The sequence below is a fragment of the Apaloderma vittatum genome, unplaced genomic scaffold, assembly GCF_000703405.1.
Source record: "Apaloderma vittatum isolate BGI_N311 unplaced genomic scaffold, ASM70340v1 scaffold5053, whole genome shotgun sequence".
Taxonomy (NCBI): Eukaryota; Metazoa; Chordata; class Aves; order Trogoniformes; family Trogonidae; genus Apaloderma; species Apaloderma vittatum.
In genome coordinates this window covers 21149-38762 of record NW_009709683.1, presented here as the reverse complement: position 1 = coordinate 38762, position 17614 = coordinate 21149, and positions in this window count along the sequence as shown.

Below are 17614 nucleotides of genomic sequence, written 5' to 3'. Positions count from 1 at the left end.
GTGGCAAAGCAGGAGGGTGGGCATGGTAGAGCAGGAATATAAAAATTAAGATTTAAATTCAAAATATATCAACATTACAATAATGAAGAACAGCATTAACACTGCTCCATATTGACAGATCAAAGCAAAACCCAGGAAACATTATTTTCAATTTTTTCCCGCATTTCTGTGACACTATCCGATATTGTAAGTACACCACTAGGGTGTTTATACATCATTGGGGGCTATTACTGGAGAAGGTAATGAACCTGGGAAATTTCATGAATGAGGGAAAGGCTATGCTGGACACTGGGTTGGCTTTTTTTGCGCATATTGCACAAAGGTACAACTGTCTATGCCTGTGTACATACACATGCACGTTATTGAGGTACCTGAGCATCCCAGAATTGTTAGTACAGTTATGAGAAGCAAAGTGTACAAATTGATCAAAATCCAAGGTTACAGAGTTGTTAAGAGTAGAGCAAGAGACTATTTGAACACAAATCTCCCTTAGCCACCTGATATGGGTAATAACAAAAGGACAGACACAGCAGCAGAGGACAGTCCTTGCTGCCAACCCAGTCCAGCCTGGCCCCAAACCTGTGCCAGCACAACTGTTTCAGTTGACTTTTCAAGTGAGGTAGATCAAAACCTGTGGAGGCAAGCATCCCAGCCCTGACAGAACCGAGGGGGACAACCCAAAGCTGACCAGTTCAGATTTCTGCTCTAAAGCCTGGGCACAAGCAAGGCTACACTCCTCAGGGAAGGGAGTGGCTCCCCTTGACTTTGTCAGGGCCAGGTGATGCCTCTAGGAGCCCATCAACGATGGCAGCAAGACTCGACCCTGTGTAGGAGAAACCAAACCAGGGCCACAGCTCCGCAGTGCTCAGAGGGAAGCAACCAACAGCTAGAGGCTCATTTGCTCTTCCGCACCCCATCTTCTGTCACCGGAGCATAACCTGCTGCTGCTCCCTCTGTCTGTCTGTCCTATCTCCCCTGCGCTGTGGGATCTGAGCCCTGCATAGGCAGAGCAAGGTGTCCATCTGGTCGGTGGCTCTGCTAAAGGCTCTCTCCACATCACCAGTGGGTTGAACTCACCCTTCCATGGCTTTTTCTCACCTGTTTCCTCTTCCAGAGTGTGACTAATGCCCGGCCATACCACCACACCCAAAGAGCAGGGACCTCTTTGGCACCTCCTGTCCCACAGCAAAGAGCAAGCACGTACCCAGGTGCATCCTACCTACCTGAGGAGCAATTGTTGACCCTTCCCGAGTCCCCTGCAGTGACACTGCTGTGACCAACCCTTCAGATTACTCTGAAAGTAACATAAAGGGATGGAGTCAACCCTGACCACAGGTGGCAGATTAAAGTGCCATGAGAGTGATAGGAGGGTTAGGGCTGAAGATAGGAGGACAGTGTCTGAACAGGTGTACTCTGAAGTCACAAAAGATGATTTCTTTGAGAAAAAGAGACATCAAACTTGTTCACAGGCTCCAATATAGAGGGGTGGTACCCCAAGCATACCCTGACACCACAAATCCTTCCCACTGAGTACCATGTTTGCTCGCCTGCTTGCAAATACCTGATCTCTGCAATGTTTAAATATTTTGCACAGAAATGAGTTTATCCCATAGCTCTTTGAGACAGAGAAATATTATTCCCTGTCTACAGGCACAGAAGCAAGGAGACACAGAGACTGCCTAAGACACACAGACTGCATTGACTGTCTAAAATCACAAAAACACTACCTTCGCAAAAGCATCAGGACAGGGCACCACATCTCTCTTTGGGAAGGAGTAGGAGATACTGAAGAGTCTCCTACCACACCTGGAATGCCATGTGGTAGCTTTCAGGGCACTTGTGCATCTCCAGCAACACCGTTCAGCTGCACACCAGCCCACAAGCATCTGGGGAAGGGTGAGCAAGGGAGAGGAGAGTGTGGCCTGAGCACTGGGTCATGGCGAGGTGGAAGAGGGAGAAGGGTCAATAGCTAAAAAAAAAATAATAAAAAAATAGGAAAAGGTGGAAAAATATGGGAGGGATAAAACAAGGAAGAAAAGATTGGGTGTTGAGGGGAGCCAGGAGGGGGACTTTCATCTATAACTGACTTCTGCAGGCTGTAGGAGCAAGGGAGGCAGGGGCGGCTCCCACAAAGCAAAAGCATGAGTCATTGTGTTAGCTGTTACCAGTAAACATCAAATAAGTATCTGTCACTCATAAGTTTTTAAAAGCAGGTTTCCTTTATGAGGGAGCTTTAAAATCCTTGCTGCTGTGAAAGGAGCTGGCAGGTCCATGCTCCTGTAGGTGCTCACCTTTATGGCGGGGAAGAGCCATTAACTTCTCAGGGGAGAACTCACCAGCTTCTGCTCAAGTATCACGTTTTTGTAACACTTTGGGAGGGAAGAGAGAAAGAGTAGGTGGAGAGGACCTGGACATACCATTTTTACTTCAGAGAGAAAAACCCCACCGTCCTCACCTCACTTCAGAAAGTTCACCCAGCAGGACTGCTCAGAGGGGAGCTGCGGCTGCACTGCCTTTGCTCTGTAGCGTGACCAAGGCACTTCCAGCCTGAGTGCAAGTGAAGATTTAGTGACAGATCAGGAAAGCCCAAACAAATGTTCTTCCAAATGCTATGTTCTTCCAAAGCCACTCAATACACCATAGTATTTTCTTTTAAACACTTGGAAGCAAAGCTCTGACTTTTTTTTTTTCTTCTTAAACTGCTTTTTTCTTTTCTTTTCTTTTTCCTTTTCTTTATTCTTCCATTGAATTTTTATCTGGTTAACACTGGAGGTTTTTTTCTGTGCTTCCAGTGCACCATGGCCCTAGTTAAAGAGGTTATTCCACTCACCTCCAACAACTCCAGGCTTCCAGGTAGGCACCCCTCGGGGTTATCCACAATCCTCTATTTCCAGCAATGAGGAGCACCCCTCACCCTGGGGAGGGGCAGTGCTGAGCAGCCCAATACTTGGGGCGTTCCCAGGGGTCTCTGAGAAGGTAGGAGTAGAGGGGGAGAATGCCTGTCACTGGGGCATGAAGGCCAAATCAGGGAATCTATTTGTCTGCCGGGTGCCTTGTGGGGGCTGATTGGCCCAGGTTTGGCAACCATCAGAGCACTTTGCCATGGCAAAGGTTAAGTCAAATATTTCCTACTTAGCTAATAAAGCAGCAGCATTATTTCTTAGCTATTGCATCATTATTATTTCATCCCTTACTCTGCAAGAATCCATTTAATGGACAATAAAATAGTCTCTGGGGAGTGCAGGGGAAAGCCTGCTCCATCCAGGCTCTGTCACAATACTCCCCAAAGGCAGAGGCTGAGGGACAAGTCACCTCCCTCCTTCAGGGCTACTGCAAAATCATCATACCCCTGGTCTCAGGGAAAGGCAGGAACAATTCACTTAACCCCATTTACCTGTCTGTACAAAGCAAGAGTCCTACTATTCATCTTCATGTGAAGCACAATTGCTGCAGAATGAACCTTTATGCTGAGTTGATCCCCCAGGTCTCCCAACGAGCTAATGAGTCCTTAAGGGCTGTAGAGAATTGTCATTATCCACCTGAGTCACAGGTGAACCTGTTTGGATATGGCCTGAGAAATGCCAGCCACTTTGGGACGCTTGGGCCAGATTCCTGGTTGCTAAGGCTGGGGGAAGGATCTTAATGAAGCGCTGGCTTGTACCTCACCAGCAGTTGGAGGGTGAGGGAAGAGCTCTCTGCTGAGTGTCCTCCTGGACACCTTCCAGGAAAGTGTGCTACAGCTCCTCAGGTTGCTGCAGAGGATGAAAACAAACCTCTCAGAGGTGCTTTGAGGATAACGTTCCAAGCAATTTCTTAAATTTCTGTCATGGATTTGTTTAAAGACCTTCGTAGCCATGCTGGCTATTCCGGCTGCAGTAAGCAAACATCTCTCTCCTCCTGGTGAGAAGAGGGTTTCTGATAATTTTTCCAACTCCAAAGCACATCATCTGTGTGGGCTGATTTCAGCGTCAGTGATAAAGGGAGCAAGGAGGTGGGGAAGCATCTTTGGTTAGTGAAAGCCAGGAAAGGGCTCTAGCATAAGGTCAGGTAGCAGGTTGCACAGCTCAGCAACACCGCTCTGGCTGAAGCCAGGTCTTTTGGTGGTCCCCACCACCACCAGGATTCTGTCAGCCCCTCCTCGGTCTCCTTCGATCGCCTTGCCTCTGCCCTTTCATGCCTGTGCCACTCCTGGCAGCGTGGTGGCTCAGGGAGCTGATCCAGCTGAAGAGCATGTTTTGAAACCCATGTTTTGGTATTTGTGATTTCCAGTAGGATCAACTCCTTGATCAGCTCACCATGGGCTTCCTTGCCAGCTGGAAGGGCTGGCAGGCCTCTGGGGCTGAGGGGCAGGGTTTGGTCAGGGCACAAGACCCCTCTGCTAGGTCCACCTTAGCTGCCATGTAGCTGCATCCTCAGCTGCTTTGAACCATATTAATTAGCTCACAATTGGAAAATTCATCACGCACCTGAATACCTCGTCCCTCCCTGCCCATGCCACCCTCATCCCTCCAAGGAATATAGAGCCTGTTGCCACCAGTGCTGCGGAACCGACTGCTTGCTCAGAAGCTACATGAGCTTGAATTGTGCCAGTGGGGTAAAAAAGCCAAAGTCTCAAGAATTATTCAGTTTCAGAGAGTAACACCAGTAACCTCTAAAAGTGAGCCTTAGATTACTTTGGCATGCTTGCTCTTACTGACAAGTGCAAGCGTTCTTTTGTAGTACTAATTTAGCAAAGCTTCATTTAAATATTAAGCACAAGCGTTAACCTTTACTAGCATTTGTAAGGTGGGGTTTTTTGCACTCAGGCAAGCTTGCTGGCTCAACAGCACAGCTTAAAAATGCCAGCTGTAGGAACCCAGGTTGAAGATACTTGAGTGAGTTAGTGCTGTGCCATCATCCTCAGCACCTGGGACCCAGCCACAAAACACTGGATGCTGGGTACCAGTGAAAGGGAATGTTAAATACCTCCTTAGCTTCCCTGCAGTTGAGGCATTGCTGAAAGCAGATTTAATTGCCTTTGTCTTAGCAGGCGCAGCTAACGAGCATGATGAATAATGCCCTGGCTTTCCAGCCCTCCTGAAGTCATTTCACCGGACCTGACTCATAATTCAGCTCAATTCAAAAGGCTGCCAATGCTATGTATTAGCCTTCTGTTCATTTTTTACACATCTTTGCTTATTATTCAAGCTACTCTTTGGAAGAGAAGGGGATTGGGGGGAGGGGCAATGGCAGCTTTTATTATTTCCTTGAAATTCCTCTTGGTTATGTGGCCTGCGATAATCTTCTATTGTGTTTGAAACTAACTTTACTTACCAGAAGAAAAAAAAAATCCACCATGTTTCTAAGACAGGACTAACCAGCCTGCGGCATAGAGAGGGCTTTGGGAAGCTGCAGTCCACGGCTGCGACAGGAATGTGGACAGGACTCCAGCTCCTTCCAGCCGCAGCAACGCTCCTTGGGCACAAATAGGATGAGCAGAGCTCAAAAGCGCAACGTGGCCTTTCTGTAGCGGAAGCTGAGTTTCAACAAAAATCAGCACTCCCCAGAGTCATGCCTACCTCCTGTATCTTTTCCTCCTTTCGTTCTGTTCCTCCTCGCTGCTTGGTCTTGTCACAGCTCCCGTGTCCTGCCAGCTTCACTGACTCCTCATCTCTTCAGACCACTCAGATGAGGAGCAATGCTCAGTCAAACCCACAAAGCAGGCAGCAAGAGGAGCGTTTGTCACCAGACTCAGTTCTCCAGGCTGCTGGTGGTCTCAGGAAAAGACTCAATTGCCTTAGTGATCTCCTGTGCTTGCACGAGATGTTCCTTTCTTCAAAAGACACTCCTTTTTTGGGGACACGTGAGAGCTGTGTGTCTCACATCAGCCACACAGATCCCCCAGAGGCTGCCATGCCCCCATGGACCCCTCAGATCATATGGGGGGCAGGTAGGGCTGGGCAACGAGAGAGCATGTGGCAGCTCCCACTGCTGCAGTGGGACCTTCTGAAGGCTCTGCTAGACTTCCCCAGGGGGAGGCAGCACACTTCTGAAGTTTCTCCTTACTTTGCATGTGCTCCAATTCTTCTCCTAAGCTACCTGCAAAGAAGGACGATGTCGAGAAGGATGAGGGTTAGGGCTGGGCCAGCCCCTGAACACTGACAGTGCTCTCTAACCCCTCTCCTTCCCCAAAGTGGGAGGAAAAGGGAATGAGGCAGAGAGACTTACAGATTGGAAAACTAAAACAACTTTAATAAAACAATAATAGTACTGTTAAGAAAATAATGCAAATACTAAAATCCATACCAATATATACAAATCCAGTATTGAACCCAGCCCCGCAATGGCAATCACCACCGATGGTGTAGGGCAGGTACCAGGAGAGCCCCAAGCCAGACTCAGTGGCAGATGAGAACTGGATTTAGGAGCTGGGTTTGGAAACTCATGGATCGGAATTGAAGACAGAAGAAACAATGGAGTTCTCCTTGAAAGCTTGCCATTGAAGAAGAGGGCTTAACTCCTCTGATGCCTGGCTTTGTATTAAATATTATGAACATGGAATGGAATACTTAGGTTGGTCAGGTTTGAGTTACCTGTCCTATCTGTTCTGCCCTGGAGGCGCAAACTTGTACTTGCTTGTGACTCTTACTTCCTGGCACCTCCAACATGGTACACGAAACTTCGCAGTGACTTTAGTTATTACAGGAGCAAGTCTAAGCAAGAGCCTTTTTGCATGCCAATCCCTGGCAGTAACTGCAAACATCAGGTGTTATTGCTGCTAGTAGCAGGCACTGTCGGCAAAACATGCTGTTAACTTCAGAAAGTGCAGCCTCTTAGGAGAGACTGAGCTGAAAAGTAAAATGACTGAACAGAACTGGTTCTGGTTTAGCTCAAACCAGGTCAGACAAATATATTAAAAGGCCGCTGCTTATGACAGGAAAGCCCCAGCTGGTGCGGTGCCTCATCTTTGAGGACAACAGGGCTATGAAGAGGACAGCAGCTTCAGCACATCCGCCTAAAACTTTAAAATCATCTTTCCAGCCCCTTCCCCTGGTCCCTGTCTCCGTTTACCCAGAGACAACTGCCTCCAGGGAAACTCGGGCCATGCTCCCCTCCCCTCCACATTCACTCCAGCCGTCAGCTGGAGAAGCTGCACAGGCTGGCTCAGCATGTATCTCTCCCGAAGGCTGTGGTCACAGGTGGCTGCTCAGTGTCAGGCACAGGCTGGAGCATGGGCTGGTCAAGAAGGGCACCATCACCGTGCTGTTAGGCAGTGGCAATAGCAGCACCCACAGGGGCAGCACCTGCTTTGGAGAGGGAACATTTCAGGAGGACCCCTAGGGCTAAGAAGGTTGATGTTTTCTGGCTGGGTTAGACTGATAGTGGTATTCCTGATGAACACACAGAAAGTGACTTTCTAATACGTACATATGAGAAGAATGAGCTTAACCGATCTGATAAGCTTCTACGATAAGGTCACCTGCCCAATTGGTGAATTGAATGTGGTGGATGTAGTTTTTCTGGATTTTAGTAAGGCTTTTGGTACTGTCCCTTACATATCCTTCTGGGTTAAGTTGTCCAGCTGCGGGATGAGGGGGTTCATGCTGTGCTGGGTGAAGAACTGGCTGAAGGACAGAGCTAAAAGGGTTGTAGTGAATGGGGCTACATCTGGCTGGTGACCTGTCCACAGAGTTCAGTTCTAGGGCCAGTCTTGTTCAATACGTCTATCAACGATCTGGTTGCAGGAGTTGAATGCACCTCTAGCAAATTTGCTGACGATACGAAACTGAGAGGTGCTGTTGACTCTCTTGAGGGACAAGAGGTCTTACAAGAGGGATCTAGATAGACTGGAGCATTGAGCAATGATTAATGAGATTAAATTGGTCGATGGCCCAAGCCTGTCGGTGTTTAAGAGGCATTTGGACAATGCCCTTAACAACATTCTTTAACCTTTGGTCAGCCCTGAATTGGTCAGGCAGTTGGACTAGATGATCTTTATAGGTCCCTTCCAACTGAAAGTCTGATGACGATGGATGTAGTCAGGTCATTAACAGGGAGATACCTTGATCATTCATGAGTGCACCTACACCTGGAGTTAGCCATGTAAATAAAACCGGATAAATCAAAGCTCAGGAGGCAGGATCAGGAAAGCATTTAGCTGCCATCATACCTCTCCTCTTGGCCTGTCGTTCAGAAGACCTAACCCAGCAGCAGCCAGCTCCCTTCTGATGCTGGCCTGATACGTACTGCCCATTCTTACCATGTAATTTACAAACAGTGAAACCTCAGTAACTGCAAACAGAAGCTATTTAAATACCTCAAATCCCTGGCAGGATCCAGCACATTATACCTAACCTTATTCCTCACAGCGAGGTTTTTAAACGTCCTGGCACAAGCAGGATTAAATACTTTCTTTCTGGGTTTTAGGCACTGTTCACAACAATTATTTGGAATTACCCTGAGCTGCAGGAACTGGGGGGCAATTGGCAGCTAACAACAAAGCACTTCATCGGGGAGTGAGATTTCCTGACACGATTCCCAAGAGAAAAGCTCCATGCTGTAGCTTCTGGAGGTCCAAGACAAGCAGAGAGGTAACATGCAGCAGGATGGGAGCAAGGCTCAGCTGTGGGCAACTCACAGGAAGCATCTACAAGAGAGGACAAATGCCAGCAGGCAAATTCCATAGTAACTCCTGTGAAATCCCACTTAACTGGAGAAAGAGAAACACCACTGAGGAAAAAAAAAACCACAACAAATTAGGAAAGGAAATGTATTTTATTGGAAAAAAAATTACATTTCACTTATACACCATGAAAATACTGAGTTGTGTGTTATTTTTGTAAGAAGAGGTTAAGACTTTCACAAGAAAAACACATTCTTTATTACAGAGTTACTCCACGAGATGAGGCTCTGGTGGCATCTGCACTGGGCATTTTCACTAGACAGTAGAGCAGGACTAAATGTGCTTTGGGTAAAAACCCTAAATATTGGCCTCTTCCAGATACTACTCCTCATTGAAGACATGACACTCATTTGGTCAACAGCGAATTATTTCTGAATCAGAGACAAATCTCTCCTCCCCTCCTTTTTTAACAATCTTGATTTGTGATTCCCATTCAGCTAGCTAAAAGCATATTAAAGTGGTACGTGGGCTGTCATCCTTCCACCTTCCAGAATGAAAACAACACTGGAAGGGATACACGGCACTAACAGTCACCAACAGCAAACGGTGGCATTGCTGGACGGTGCTAAATCCTCCAGCGTTTCCTTCCATCATCACATCTCCAGCAACAAGCCCTACAGTTTTCTTTCCTAGCAAGGCACATACCCACACGCAGTGCCTATCAGGCATGTGAATATACATGCTGATCGGGGGCACCCGTTTGCAGAGGGTACCCCAATGCCAGCTATCACGTGTGACACGCTCCCAGCCCGCTGTGACCGGATGCATCACAACACTTGGCAGGGCACCTTCTGAAAATCCCACCTGAACCAGAGACCTTTGGTGTGGCAAGATTCAAAAAAATCACTAGGCAAAAGAAGATACACCACTTAAATTCCCAGGTGCCTTCCCTTATTTATTTACTTACTTATGTGATTTCTTCCTTACTTAAATGAGACGGGAAGGAAAAGAGCCAGACTTGGACAGTTCTGACAGCACCAAGTGCTCTGAGAGTGGAGTTGAAACCTTCTCCACCTAGTACGTTCCCTAGTTAAAGAACTGCTTTATTCTATGCTATTTTCTACTCTGCTATCTGCACAAGCATCACATAGTTCTTTAAGAACAGTCACATGAAATCTTTCCATACTAAGATGTTTTCATGATACAGGGGACAGGCTGGTTTGAGAACACCAAACTCAGATCACTAAATCTGCAGCTCTTCTTTCCAGCACTTCGCTGGCAAAGACTTCCTTTACCCCTGACAAGGCAGCTTTGCAGTCAGGTTCTCCTCCACCAGCATCTCACTGACAGGAAATGAAGCAAACACATTCTCCCCCATTTTGCCCAGCTCCATCTTCCCAACCCCTCCCTAGCAGCAGCACAAGCGCTTCCCTGTTCCCAGGAGAAGAGAACTAAAAGAGATGGAAACTTTAGGGCCTTTGGCCAAATAAATTCCCCATTTGCTTTAGCTCCTTCACTTCACTTGTATGGACACTGTACAGGTGATGGGAGAAGGCTGGGGCACTGTTTTATGGTGTAGCTGACCTGGACAAGTTAGATCTATCATAGCAGCTGACAATTTTCTGTTGTGTTTTTCCAAAGAACACGAGTCTAGCCTAAATGATCTATTTAATTCACTTTTAGACTCTCTTGTTCTCCACAGCCTACAGATGAAGCCTAAGCAAATTACACGGCCGAACTAGGTTCCTAAAACAGGGAGGAGAACAAATATGCTGCTGCCTTATGCCACAGGCAGGAAAGCAGCGTGCTACTCATCACGCGCTTTCAAGCGCACACCGAGTCGTGCTAAACCAGAGCTTTGGCACCGCACTTCGAGACGAGCAGCCCAACAACTTCCCACAGGCCTGATCTCCCACTTGCTCAGAAAAACTCCTCCACGTTTTCCCCAAGGGAGGGTGCAGGCAAAACAGTCGCTCTGCCACTGACACAGGTACCCCCCACCCACAGATCTGCAGGGAAGGAAAAGCCAGGGAGGGCAGAACATCGCTGTTCTTTTCCACAGCGATGCATTACTCATCCCGATGGCGGTTTTCTTGCTAACTCAGCAAAGCAGAAGTACTTCTCTTTTAAATATCCAGAACTCAGGAACTCTTGAGAGGAAAAAACTTCTGATGAGTTCTCCTGTACTTTTTGCAGTGCTGCCATGTTTCTTAAAACAGACGCAATAAACGATGCTCAAGTTTTTTTCAGACCACCAATTGTTGCGGTAGGAGCCCAACGTTAGGCGGAGGGCCATACTCTGCAAAATGATTTATGTCGCAGACTCCTGAACTTTCTAGAGACCCCCCAAATGACAATCAAAAAAATTTTTATATATATATATATATATGGATGGTTGTGCTTTAGCGCTGGTCTCCCAAAAGACTCAAGTAAATATAGCAATATGAAAAAATCATGCTCTGATTTTCAAACATGCTAACGGCTTGCCTTCTGACTGAATGGGGATTTGTTAGTAACTCTTCTGAAAGCTAATATATCTATGAATTTAAATTCTGATCAGCCTCCTAAAATTCTTCGCATTATTACAGCTGACAAACTAGAAGGGGAAAAAAAAATTTCCCCTTTAGCCTACTCATCTATCTGTTGCATGCATTCAGCACAAGCTATGAAGTTAGCTTGACCAAGATGATAAAATGTGAATGAGTCAGTTTTGTTCCAGTCTCTTGGCTTGTCCTTTTATTTGTTGCTACTGAGGTCTCGTAAGTTTTACTTCACTAAATAAACAAATGCTTCACCTACTTTTAACCTCCATAAGATGTACTTGATATTTTATTTCAATGCAGAATCTGAATTTCAGGCTTCTGCTGCAACTTACCTGATTTTATAGAGGATAAGGTAGCAATATTTAGGGTTTTCTTTTTAAACAATGGTATCTACCGTCCTATTGCCTTTCTCTACAATTAAGCATACAAGCCTTACTGCAGAAAGAATACAACTCGTACTGCCAACCAGGAAAATACACAAACACTACAAAAGCCTACAATTTCATTAGAAATTAAATAATTTGCTATTACACAGGACTTCATTGTTTTTCTGGCATAAAAGTCATTGAATTACTACATACGCTTCAAGGACAATCATTAAGATGTGTAAACATACAACAGGTCCACCTAGTAAGTACAAAGCACCACACAAACTTTAAGTACATAGAAAGTTTGCTCATAAATATTTCTTTGTTTAACAATTCAGCACTAAAAAAATATTACTTAAAAAGGCATCTTTTATTAAGTTATTCAGTTTGTCCAGGGCTGGTGGGGTTGTACTATCCCTACTATATTACAGCCACCTGACTCTCTTTCTAAACCATTTTACTTTCCTGGAAGAAAAGGCTACGTGTGGCTGGGACCCAAAGCTTCAGCACAATCTATAAAAATATAATTCTTTAAGACCTTCTGCCCACATCCTGAAGGCCTACACAGCCAGCCCCCAAATTCTGTTTCCCACCCCCACCACATTGCAAATAAAGCTTTGACACACACACACGCACACACGCACGCACAGAGTACATATACTACACTCTTCTACACACAGATTTTTCTAAATAGCAATGCAACCACAAGGGCAATAGGTAAGGAGTACATGTGATTTCAGTGGTAACATATGGCACAGCCTTCTCATATTGCTGGTTTTCTCTCTTTGAATAATGTGCTGCCTTACTCACTGCTCTGCAGATTCTGGATTTATCGCTATCATTTGCACCGTGGAGGCACTAAGTCAGGAACGCGTGCTTATTTAGGAGCGTACTTGGGAGCAGCCCATTCGCCTCGAAGTCCGTTGCTGCTGGAGAAGTAAAAGCACCAAACTTGTGGCTGGTGGTGCTGGGGCTGTCACCTGTCACTCCTGTCCTGGCGAAGCAGGCAGGAGCTTTCCCAGGCTGTCAAAAGCCAAACCACGTTCCCGCCTTCTGGAAAATGTGAGAACTAGCTTGGGGGGCTCCTGGAAAAACCTGTTTATGTCACATAGCAGGTCTTCTGCATTCTGCATTCAATGTCCTTCACTGGGCACTTAGGGCACACTCCCCCAGTTTCTGATTGAACTTTGTGGGTTTAGCTTACGTCTGCTCCTGCGTGCATGTATAAACTCACTGTTTTACTAATTTATTTTAAAGAGAAGAGCTATTCTCGGGGCTGTGATTGAATATCTCAAAGCTTAGTTTCCACGGCTGATACGTGTTTTTAATGGATGTGTTTTAGAAAGCTACAAAACTGTTCAGCAGTAGGCTCTCACCACAAGCAAACGTCTTTCATGAAGAACAGGTCTCTGAATAATCTTATCCTGTGATTCTAATAGGAGTTGAATGACCCATGAGTCAATAAAGCTGCAATAGGATGTAGAAGAAAGGGTTGTGTGTCCATTTATGAGGAAATTATTTTGGTTTCGGAGTGACTGGACTTCACAACACTTATGTCTCCACTTCTAGAAGTATTCTTTAAATGAGCAAGGACTTTCAGACAGGACAGGTGCTTTTCTTTAGTATGAATATAAGCCCAACTTCTCCAGTGGGCACAAGCATAATGACATAGCACCTTCTCCAATAACCGTCGCTCTCATTAAACTAGATATCTGCTCTCCTCCTCCTGCAAAATGCTTCCACAGCAGAGACACTACAGAGCCCTGACAGAAGCACTTGTTCTGACCTGCAGGAACAACTGTTTCCTACTCCATCGCCCCGTATGCTCTCGCCTATCTAGTAAGATAAAAAATTCTGTGAAGGGGAGCACAGTTAAACACTGCACAAGAAACAGACCTCAAAGTTAGCCATGTTCTTATTCCAAGCCCCTCTTCTCACCCTGTGTGCAGGAATAAAGAGCACAACACAGAGAGGTCCTACACATGCAAGCATGAGGCACACGAGAGCAGTGGTGCAGAATGCCAGCAGCTGTCTTCCTGTGACACTTTTTTAAAACAAAAAAAAATAAAGACAACAAGGATCTTACTCACTTCCACATAGCTACTATCTTGCAGTGAGGTGATTACAGCATGCAAATGCGCGCTCTTCCATTAACTACCCTTTCTCTATACAAGGATATAACTAAGGAAACCTTTAATTACATCCACTTTATTTAGCAAGACTATCAAACTGTTCTTGTTCTGTTTAATTCTGAAATTATTAACATATTAAAAAATAGGACCTATCAATTTGTGTGTGTATGGTATATTAAATGTTTTCAAATGCTTTTATTACAATCTTCCTTGCCACATATTTTAAAATAAATCAATACAATCACCGTAACAGTCTCAGACAACAAATTAACACCATCCAATCAAGACAGTTAAGATACTCAGAAAGGCAGTATGACTAGCTAGAAACCTTGGTCCTCTGATTCTTTTGTATAACATACCGATTATAGATTTCTCCTGCTTATGATAAAAGTCAGCAAACAAACATTAACGTTAACAATTCATACTGCGGATTTCTTAAATGCTTAGATCGAATGTGAACAGCACTGATTCATAGCACAATGTCTTTACGTCTCCTGAAGAGGTACACAGGAACTGTGAGCATGTAGAGACTAATCCGGGCTCAGAATAGAGTAGATCGTTTGTAAACAACTTCTGGTCTCTCCTGCACGATGGCAAACGAGTGCACGTGCAGTGATCAAAATGGCTGGCCGCATACACCATAAAGTTCCTTCCAGAAAGAAAAGGGATCTGTCACAAGCAGCTGGACGCAAACACAAAGCATCTGTGGCTCGCACATGTACGTGTACTTCAGCATCGGAAGCATCCTCTGCTGCTGACTTCATGGGCACCCACAGGAGTGCGGGGGGAAGTGAAGTCAGCAGCTCCTCACCCGCGGGTTACGGACACCTCGCATGCTGTCAGAACAGTTCGGGAAGATGACCCACTAGTTACTGGCTCCGCTCTCTGGGCTAAAGTGCTTGTTCTGTAATCAATCGGGACCTAAACTAGTTTAGACCAACCATTTTTCTTTACCTAAGGATCTGTGAGTGGATCAGACAACCCTGGTAAGTCTCCTTAGGGGGGAAACAGTATAATACCAAGATGCTTTCCAGCTACACCAGAAAGACAGCAGGAACTCAAGAAATAAATACAGGTATCATAGGAAGGAGAGGAGGGAATAAAAGACTGGACTGTGTGGAGTCTTTGAATTTAGTTCTGCAAACTTTACGAAAAAGCGCTGCATAACTGTGAACAAATAAAAATGCATTCAAGTAAGAAGTATGTATATCTTGACATTTAAAAATACCTGGTAGTCTGTTGTGACTACAAAACATTAGCTGCAGAATATATTTACAGGTAATTTCTGGTGTTTGTTCCTGGCAAGAGATACTAAGCCCAATTCTTCACTGAAGACATAAACCTGACCTAATTTAGATCAGGTCAGTGGAAGTTTTAAACAGCTGTCAGGTGAGTAACTCCCAGGGACTTACATAGAAGAAGCTGGCAGCCCGTTGCTACAGAGTCCAGCTACTGCAAAAGATGGACTTTTGCAAATTGAACACACTACTATTATTTTTTTCCTTTTTTTTTTTAACATGGATATGTACACATTCTAACAAGTATGATTTATTGAACCGATTCATTCTTTGAAGCAGTGGGAGAAGATCACACCTGACAGGTATAAGCTGCTCCAACAAACACGTCACTTTCTCTTTTATGGCAAGATTATGGTTTACAGATAAAACCTTGTTTGCAAGGTAGATTTAAGTTTCCTAAATTCGAAGCTTCTTCATTTCAGAGAAAACGAGCCCTTGACTTTCTCTCAATCCCCTTGTGAAAGAGTATTTTTTTTCAGTGGCAAAAAAAATTATGCTGTCTCACAGCTTTATGAAAAAGGGCTTTTCTATAGTACATGCTTACAACAGGTAGAGCTTCTCTGATGGCAAATTTCAACTGCATACTTATTGCTGCTTAAAAAAAAAAAAAGTAAAGGGCCAATTTTGAGCTTCTCTCTCCTGTTGATTCCCTGAAGGGCTGAAGAACCTCAATTTTGCACTGCACTAATGCAGGGATGGTCACTATGTGGTTCCGAAATAGGCTCCATGCAGATTTCAACACCGGGCCATGTTAGGTGAGTGGCAATGAAGCGAATGCTGGTGCAGGGGGTGCTGGGCAACCCCCAGTCTCAGCTACAGGAGCCTGTGCACCAGGAGCCACTTCAGGACCCAGCTAAGAACTAGTGTTGGAGCCACGGGACCAAATGCCAGTTGCAGCATGTGAACTGCTCCTAGGATTCGTCTAATTCTTGAGTTCTCAAAGCTTGGCCAGCTGAAGATTTTTGAATGCGACCCATAGGAGCTGCAAAACTGGATACAGCTGGGTGAGGGTGTCAAGCATAATGGTGCAAAATCAACCATCATATGTACAGGCAGGGAAGCTCAGTACGGTGATGCCTTCTTCCCAAGAGGATGGTAGGGATTACACGCTTCCATGTGAAAACAGCCTAATTTTAAAAGACAAATAAACTCACAATTTTGTTTGGAATATGGCACGCAACACTTCTTTAATCAGTGCCACAAATAGTGAAAATCCTTTTGTGTTCAACTCTTGAAATGCATCACTTACAGTATTTAAATATCTTTGCTGAAAGCAACTATCTCAAAAAAGGCAACTGTATTCTGGGCACAACTGCCCAGGCAAAAAGCAGCTTATCTAAAAAGGGGGCAAAACATTAATACTGAGCTATTTCCTAGCCTATCTGAAAGTTTGTATCTTGGGAAGAAAGAAAGAAAAAAATCACTTAAAAAATACAGTGCCACAAAGAAAGGCAACTGGTTGTTCCTCACAGAAAGGCTGGAAGGGAAACTGTGGAGATCATCTAGTCCAATCCCCCTGCACAAGCAAGGCCGAGTACAGCGAGTTGCTCAGGGCCATGTTCAGTCAGGTTTTGATTATCTCCAAGGACGGAGAAGACTCCACAAGCCCTCTGGGCCACCTGTGCCACTGTCTGATCACTCTCACAGTGAATTATATTCTTTTGACGTTCACATGGAATTCCCTCTATTTCAGTTTGCGCCCCCTGCCTGTTATCCCTTCGGTGGGCACCAGTGAGAAGAGCCTGGCTCCTCTTTCTTCACTGCTTCCCATCAGATAGGTATACACACTGTTAAGACAGTTTGTGTCTTTTTCCATGTTGGGTAGCTCATCTCTGTTACTGACTGCAAATTTTAGCAACTGTTCATATCACCAAAATTATTATTGCTAGAAAGGTACTTCATGGCAGTGGTTACTAAAAACTGTGGCAGTAGAGTCACATTCTGTAGATAATTTCTGTTAGTTTCTTTTCCCTTTAAATTCTCAAGGCATATATTTTTTTTCATTTTTAATGCCAAATGCATAAGAGAAAATAAAATTATTGTCAGTTGCTCAGACTGAAAGCCTGCAGTCTGCCTCTTACATTCACTGCAAAAACGTGTTCATCTCTTAATTTGCTTTAGTGATAGCGAAAATGAGGGATTTCAGAAATGTATTCATTATGAAAACTTGTTCTATGAAAAAAAATCTATTCAGCTAAAAATTCACTCTAAGGATAAATTACTCCTCTACTAGGTGAAACCAATTAACTTTTATAATGGCAGAAAACCCATCAAAATAGTGGATAAGAGAAGACTTCAGTGGCCAAAGCAATCTCCAAAATACCTTTTCTAGGGATTCCCAAGCTATGCAAGTGACATTAGGCAGGTGTGACAAGGAACATGTAGGACAGGTATCTGGGAGATACGCAAGAGTTTCCCGAGCATATTCAGGATTATCCAGAAAAACTGTGCCCTTTCCTCTACGGCAAACTTGCTTCATGTCACTGCAAGCAGAACTGCAATTGTAATCTCCCTATGTTGTCTGAGACAAATAAAGCTCATCAACTGAATTTGGATTTAATAACCCGCTAGACTTCATATATTGGGAGACACAAGAACCTCAGTCCTACACAGAAATCGTATGGATGTACAAGTGGTCAGTTCCTGTCAGCCTATTTACTGGTATAATATG